The sequence below is a fragment of the Bos taurus genome, chromosome 7 (genome assembly GCF_002263795.3).
Source record: "Bos taurus isolate L1 Dominette 01449 registration number 42190680 breed Hereford chromosome 7, ARS-UCD2.0, whole genome shotgun sequence".
In the NCBI taxonomy this organism is placed as follows: Eukaryota; Metazoa; Chordata; class Mammalia; order Artiodactyla; family Bovidae; genus Bos; species Bos taurus.
This window is the reverse complement of record NC_037334.1, coordinates 15,044,855-15,053,166: the sequence shown is the minus strand read 5'-3', so window position 1 is coordinate 15,053,166 and position 8,312 is coordinate 15,044,855. Positions and strand designations below refer to the sequence as shown.

Genomic DNA, 8,312 nt, shown 5'->3' with positions numbered 1-8,312 from the left:
GGAGGGAGGCGGGCGTGACACGGCCGGACGCCCCGCCCCGGCCCGGCCCCCAGCCTGGGTCCCCGGCCCCGGTCCCGGGTGGCGGCGCTGGGGCCTCCTGACGCGGAACCTCCCGGCAGCGCCACGCGACCCTCACCGCCGCCCGCCTTATCGCAGCGCCCAGGCGCGAGCGAGCCCCTGCAGCTACTTATCGGAGGCCCCAGAGCCGGGATGCCCCGCCCTGGTCCCGCCCCGCCCCCGGTTTCGACCCCGCCCCTGCCCGGCCCCGGCCCCGCCTCCTCCAGGCGCTGAGGGACTGACTACCCCCTGCCCGCGAGGCGGGGCCCCTTATGCCGTTTGCACCTGCCCGCGTCCCCCGAGGGATCAGAGCGCCCCTCCGAGAGCTGCGCACCCAGGACCCGCCTCCACCGGGGCCCCAATCTGTGCGTGACACCAATTCACCAAAATCCCCCTTCAAGCCACATCTCTACGTGCTTCAGTTTCCCCAGGAGCAAAAAGGCGCTCGAAAATACAACACAAATGAATCTTCCTAATTTTACTGAGGGAAAGACGCCAGACCAAAAATTTAAAAAGTATGTACTCTATGGTTCTATTTAAACTCTAGAAAATGCAACCTCATCTATAGTGGTTGCCTGGGGGTTGGGTGCGGAGACGTGGGAGGGAGGGATTAAAAAAAAGAACTAGGATTTGTTTAGTATTAATATCTTGATTATGGTGATTGCTTCCAGCTCAACGGATTGTGCACGTTAAAAGTGTGTGGTTTGTTATGTGTCACTTATACTCAATAAAACTGCAATAAATGTTTTCAATGCATCTAACTCAGAGGAACGTTTGGAAGACAGCTGAGTTCATCTCTCTAAAGCGCTTAGCGTGGCATTTGAGGCACAGTTAGGGCTCAGCGAAAGCCAGTCGTGACCTCACAGGCAGAATGAGTGTAGTGACCCTGGGAACCACAGAGAGGGTGGCCTCTAGTGGCCAGCTCAAGGGCTGTGTCCCCAGCCAGCTGAAGGAAGTTGGATGAAGGATCTGGACAAGGCTGTGTGATGTGAAGACCTGCCTCCTTTCTCAAATTCAATAGGTACCATCCCACCTCAGGACCTTTGCACCTGCTGTTGCCTCTGCCTACACCTCTGTTCCCTGAGATGTCTGCATGGCTCTCTCTCAGCCTCCTTCAGGATTTTATTCATATCTCATAACTGCAGTGTGACCATCTTCAAAATTCCACCCCATCCCTGCCCTTGGGACCCTTCTCCCTTCCCTGCTACATATATATATATATATATATATATATATATATTTTTTTTTTTTTTTCCCAGAGCAGTTATCATAAACTGATTGTCTGAGTAAGCTGGGGCTGCTATAATAAATAGGGCAGCCTGGGCGGATTATGTAACAGACATTTCTTTCTTTTTAAAAAATGTTTAGACATTTATTTATTAATGGTTGCACTGGGTCTTCATTGCTGCTTCACTGGCAGTAGCTTCTCTTGTTGCAGAGCACAGACTCTAGGCCCGAGGGCTTAACGGGCTTCAGTAGTTGCAGCATGCAGGCTCTCAGTAGTTGTGGCCCACGGGCTTAGTTGCTCCATGGCATGTGGGCTCTCCCTGAGCCAGTGATAGAACCCCTGTCCCCTGCATTGGCAGGCAGATTCATATCCACTGGACCACCAGGGAATTCCCAGCCGTTTATTTCACATAGTTCTGGATGGTGGAAGTCCAAGATCAGGGTGCCAGCACTGCAGGGGTCTTGGTGAAGTCCCTGTTCCTGGTTACGTCCTCACATGGCCTTTCCTTGGTGCATTGCACACAGAAAGAAATACCTTGTTTCTCTTTCTCTTCATAAGGGCATTAATCTAATTATGGGGGCTGTACCCTCAAATCCTCATCTAACCCCAATCAATTCCCAAAGGCCCCACCTCCTAATAACTTCACATAAGGAAGTTGGATTTCAAAATATGAATTTGGGAGGGGGGACACAAACTTTCAGACCAAAGCACTGATCTTCTATTTATATATAATTCATATTAAGTTATATCCACTGTCCCTACCACACCACGAGGGAAGACGTCTCTGTCCATCTTGGTCACTGCTGACTCCTCAACACTCAACATGGGCCTGGCTTACATAGGTGCTCAAGCAACTTGTGGAATGCAAGGAGAGTTTATAGCCTCTTGGGGGCAGACTGACTGGGGTGGCCACAGGTGACCCCCTTCTGTTTGATTTCCTCCCTGGACCCCCTTCCACCACGGCCACCACTGTTGATGGAAACTGCCCACCTTGGCCAGGCAGGATGATAACCACTTGCATGCATGGTCTCACAACAGGAAATTCCAATAAAGACTACAACGCTGCCAGCAAAACTAACCAGGAGAATTCCGGAGGAGCCAAAAGGAGGGAGGAGATGCCAGTCCATCGTATGTCCTACCAACCTCCGATGATCCTTTTCGCTAAAGTCCCTCTTGACTGAGAGATTCAAACCACCAGGAAGGACCCTGAGTCAGATCAAATACAGGCCAAGCAAGATGACTGGCCAGAGACAACTCGGAAACTAACCCCATCACCATAAAACATGAGACTTCGAGCCATGTGGTAGAGCACTTCTCCTGGGTTCCCTTACCCTGCTGCTCTCTGCCTGGGTGCGCCTTGCCAATAAAGTCTTCTACTTTGTCACCACATGTGTCTCCTCAGACAATTCATTTCCAAGTGTTAGACAAGAGCCCATTCTTGGGCCCTGGAAGGGGTCCCCCTTCCTGCAACAGTTTCTGCCTGGAGGAGGGCAGTGATTTACTGTGACCCTCAATTCCTTCCCGTTACCCCCATTTCATGCAAGTATAGCCACAACCTCAGCTGTCCACCTGGTGTCTGTCCCCACCCAGCATCCAGTTGCCACTTGTATCCCCCCTTGGAGGTCCTCCAGGCTCCCCAGGTTTGGTGCACCCTTAATTGATCCTGTCTTTCACCACCACTGGCTTTTCCTTCCATGCCCTTGGCTCCCCCATACCCAGGCTTCATTGTCTCCCTTCCCAGGGTCTCTCAGTCCACCTACTAATCTGTCTGTAATTGTCCTCATGTCCCCATAGGGGCATAGGCTGCAACCAGGTGTCTTAAACAGATGATCTTGCTTCTCTGTACCTCAGTTTCTTCATCTGCCAAATGGGGTAGTAATTGTTTCTACTTCCTAGGGCTTCGGAGAAGAATGAAATTAACATGCAAAATGCTTAAAACACAGCAACTACCACTTTACTGTGAATTGTTACTGCTGTTGTCATTCTTACTCCCACCACTGCCCTCTGAGGTCCGGCCCCCACCACCACTGTTGTGTCCTTCTTGGCCTCCTGCATGCCATCGTTGACCCTTCAAAACCACACAACAGTTGGAAAAAACTCTTTTTAAATATTTCTTTATTTGGCTGCACTGGGTCTCAGTTGTGGCATGCAGGATCTTTGATCTTTGTTGTATCATGTGGGAGTTTTAGTCATGGCAAGCAGGTTTGTTTCATTTATTATTATTGATAGTTGTGGCACGTGAGGTCTTTAGTTGTGGCATATGGAATCTAGTTCCCAGGTTATCAGACCCTGGGTCCCCTGCATAGGGAGCTCAGAGTCTTAGTCATTGGACTACCAGGGAAGTCCTAGGAACATGCCTATATATAAAATTATTTTCCTGAACAATTTCCACCACACACACAAAAATCTAGAGCAGCATTGTTCAACAGAAACATGAAGTACATTTTTCAATATTCTAGTAGCCATGTAAAAAAAAATGTGGATAATTGGATTAAAAAGTGGGCATGTGGGACTTCCCTGGTGGTCTAGTGGTTAAGAATCTGCCTAGCCATTCAGGGGACATAGGTCTGATCCTGGTTGAGCATTTAAGTGGAGAAAGAAATGGCAACCTACTCCAGTATTCTTGCCTGGAGAGTCCCATGGACAGAGAAGCCCGGCAGGCTATAGTCCATAGGGTTGCAAAGAGTCGGGCAGGACTGAAGTGACACAGCAAGCATGCGTGCATGAGGAACTAAGACCCCACATGCTGGGGCAACTGAGCCCGAGTGAGACAGCGAAAGATACTGTGTGAAGGAATGAAGATCCCGAAACTAAGACCCGCTGCTGCTGACAAGTGCTCAGTCATGTCCAGTTCTTGAGACCCCATGGACTGTAGCCCACCAGCCTCCTCTGTCCATGGGATTTCCCCGGCAAGAATACTGAAGTGGGTTGCCGTTTCCTTCTCCAGGAAGACCCGCTACTGCTAAATTAAAAAAAAAATTTAAGTGGGCTTTAAGCAGACAGGGTAGAGATCCCTGGAGGAAAAGAACCAAATACCCCTTTTTGACATAAGAAAAGTGAAACTGAAAGTCATTCAGCCATGTCCTACTCTTTGCGACCCCAGAGACTGTAGCTCACCAGGCTCCTCTGTCCATGGGATTTCCCAAGGTAGGACACTGGAATGGGTAGCCATTCCCCTCTCCAGGGGATCTTCCCAACCCGGAATTGAACCCAAGTCTCCTGCATTACAGGCAGATTCTTTACTGTCTAACCCACCAGGGAAGCCCTTTGACATAAGAGAAGCCATTTATTTTTTCCCTGAGTCATTTTGTGATCTAAACCTGGCTACAAGCTTGCCCTTGATCAAGTCTCAGTAATTAATGATTGTAAGGGAAGGAAAGATAGAGAAACATACAACTGTTATCAGGCAAGAGAAGTAACAACAGTGAAGGTAATAAATTAGTTGTAAAGACTTCAGTTCTGTTTCGGTGGTAAGGATTAGCCTGAAGCACTTTTTGAAGCATTTTGTAAAATTCAAACCTCCCTCAAGCACTCAACCACCAGATTAACTAGACCCTAAGATCAAATTGCCAACATCCAGTGGATCATTGAAAAAGCAAGAGAGTTCCAGAAAAACATCTATTTCTGCTTTATGACTATGCCAAAGCCTTTGACTGTGTGGATCACAATAAACTGTGGAAAATTCTTAAAGAGATGGGAATACCAGACACCTGACCTGCCTCTTGAGAAACCTGTATGCAGGTCAGGAAGCAACAGTTAGAACTGGACATGGAACAACAGACTGGTTCCAAATAGGAAAAGGAGTACATCAAGGCTGTATATTGTCACCCTGCTTATTTAACTTCTATGCAGAGTACATCATGAGAAACGCTGAGCTGGAAGAAGCACAAGCTGGAATTAAGATTGCCGGGAGATATATTAATAACCTCAAATATGCAGATGACACCACCCTTATGGCAGAAAGTGAAGAAGAACTAAAGAACCTCTTGATGAAAGTGAAAGAGGAGAGTGAAAAAGTTGGCTTAAAGCTCAACATTCAGAAAACAAAGATCATGGCATCTGGTCCCATCACTTCATGGCAAATAGATGGGGAAACAGTGGCAACAGTGGCTGACTTTATTTTGGGGGGGCTCCAAAATCACTGCAGATGGTGATTTTCATGGCTGTACCATGAAATTAAAAGATGCTTACTCCTTGGAAGGAAAGTTATGACCAACCTAGACAGCATATTAAAAAGCAGAGACATTACTTTGTCAACAAAGATCTGTCTAGTCAAGGCTATGGTTTTTCCAGTAGTCATGTATGGATGTGAGAGTTGGACTATAAAGAAAGCTGAGTGCCAAAGAATTGATGCTTTTGAACTGTGGTGTTGGAGAAGACTCTTGAGAGTCCCTTGGACTGCACAAAGATCCAACCAGTCCATCCTAAAGGACATCAGTCCTGGGTGTTCATTGGAAGGACTGATGTTGCAGCTGAAACTCCAATACTTTGGCCACCTGATGCGAAGAGCTGACTTATTTGAAAAGACCCTGATGTTGGGAAAGATTGAGGGCAGGAGGAGAAGGGGATGACAGAGGATGAGATGGTTGGATGGCATCACCGACTCAATGGACATGAGTTTGGGTAAACTCCAGGAGTTGGTGATGGACAGGGAGGCCTGGCATGCTGTGGTTCATGGGGTTGCAAAGAGTAGGACACAACTGAACGACTGAACTGAACTGAAGGAACAATGATGTTGATCTTTTCTAATCCTCCTGATTTCAATTAACTAGAGCTTGGACTAGGCTTCCCTGATAGCTCAGTTGGTAAAGAATCCACCTGCAATGCAGGAGACTCCAGTTTGACTGCTGGGTCAGGAAGATCTGCTGGAGAAGGGATAGGCTACCCATTTCAGTACTCTGGCCTGGAGAATTCCATGGACTATATAGTCCATGGGTCTCAAAGAATCAGACACGACTGAGCGACTTTCATTTTCAAAGCTTGGACTCTGTTAACCTTTGTCCAAATTCTATGCTGAATTCTCCTTTGCTCAACCCACTTCATGCATATGTACAAAATCTTAGCATAAAAGGTCCCCAATTTTGCTGCTTTGAGAAAGATCCCTGGTTGTGTCTTTGGGCTCGACACTCACCAAGAGGCAGGTTTTCCAGCAACAGGCAGAGGATCTGAATAGATAGTCTTCCGAAGAAGACATACGGATGGCTAACTGGTGTGTGAAAAGGTGCTTGGGCAACACTAATCATCAGAGAAATGCTTACCAAAACCACAATGAGATAGCACCTCATGCCTGTTAGAATGATGATTATCAAGAAGGCAAGAGATAACAAGTGTTGGTGAGAATGTGGAGAAAAGGAACCCTTCAGCCCTGTTGGTAGGAATGCAAATTAGTGGAGCCATTATGGAAAACTCTATGTCAGTTCCTCAAAAAAGTAAAAATAGGACTATCATATGATCCAACTACTTCTGGATATTTATCTGAAAAAAATGATGTCACTATCTCAAAAAGATATGCATACCCTCATGTTTATTACAGTATTACTTACAGTAGCCCGCATGTGGAAGCAGGCAACATAAATTTCCACCAATGGATGAATGGATAAAGAAAATGTGATATAGGGGAATTCCCTGGCAGTCCAGTGGTTAGAGCTTGGCACTTCCATTCCAGGGCATGGGTTTGATCCCTGGTTGGAGAACTAAGATCCCACAAGCCAAGAAGTATGGGGGAAAAGTTATATATATATGTATATATTAATATATAAATTTGACTGTATGGGTCATAACAAACTGTGGACAATTCTTAAAGAAATGGGACTACCAGACCATCTTACCTGCATCCTAAGGAATCTGTGTGCAGGTCAAGAAGTAACAGTTAGAACTGAACATGGAACAGCAGACTGGTTCAGAACTGGGAAAGGAATCAAGCCTGTATATTGTCACCCTGCTTACTTAACTTATATACAGAGAACATCATTCGAAATGCTGAGCTAGATGAATCACAAGTTAGGAGAAACATTGCCAGGAGAAATATCAATAACCTCAGATATGCAGATGACATCACCCTTATGGCAGAATGCAAAGAGGAACTAAAGAAGAAGGTGAAAGAGGAGGCTGAAAAAACTGTCTTAAAACTCAACATTCAAAAAATGAATATCATGGCATCCGATCCAATCACTTCATGGTAATTGATGGGGAAACAACGGAAACAGTGACAGACTTTATTTTCTTGGGCTCCAAAATCGCTGCAGATGGTGACTGCAGCCATGAAATTAAAAGACGCTTACTCCTTGGAAGAAAAGCTGTGACAAGCCTAAAAAGCATATTAAAAAGCAGAGACATTACTTTACCAACAAAGGTCCATATAGTCAAAGCTATGGTTTTTCCAGTAGTCATGTATGGATGTGAGAGTTGGACCATAAAGAAAGCTGAGCACTGAAGAACTGCTGCTTTTGAACTGTGGTGCTGGAGGAGACTTTGAGAGTCCCTTGGACAGCAAGGAGATTAAACAAGTCAATCCTAAATGAAATTAACCTTGCATATTCACTGGAGGGACTGATGCTGAAGTTGAAGCTCCAAAACTTTGACCATCTGATGTGAAGAGCTGACTCATTGGAAACGATGATGGGAAAGATTGAAGGCAGGAGAAGGGGACAACAAAGGATGAGATGGTTGGATGTTACCACTGACTCAATGGACATGAGTTTGAGCAAACTCCAGGAGATGGTGAAAGACAGGAAAGTCTGGCGTGCTGCAGTCCATGGGATCGCAAAGAGTCGGACACGACTGAGCGACTGAACAATAACAATATAAATATATTCATATATATAAATTTATATTGTGTAAATATACAGACAGAGAAAGATGCTGCAGAATCTTACTTATATGTGGAATCGTAAACAAACAAACAAACTCAGATGCAGAGAACAGATAAGTGGTTGCCAGAGGCAATGAGTGGTGGATGAAATCAGTGAACAGAGTCAAAGGTACAAATTTTCAGTTGTAAGACAAATAAGTCAAAGGAATGTCATGT

At 46.0% G+C, this 8,312-nt stretch overlaps 1 long non-coding RNA gene across 1 annotated transcript; it reads left to right on the top strand.

Moving 5' to 3' along the window:
• The first annotated feature begins 324 nt into the window (after window positions 1-324).
• Window positions 325-2,672, top strand: LOC101907575 (uncharacterized). Its single transcript, XR_807643.2, has 2 exons — window positions 325-572; window positions 2,324-2,672. It is a non-coding gene; the product is annotated as an uncharacterized lncRNA (long non-coding RNA).
• Window positions 2,673-8,312: the final 5,640 nt, after the last annotated feature.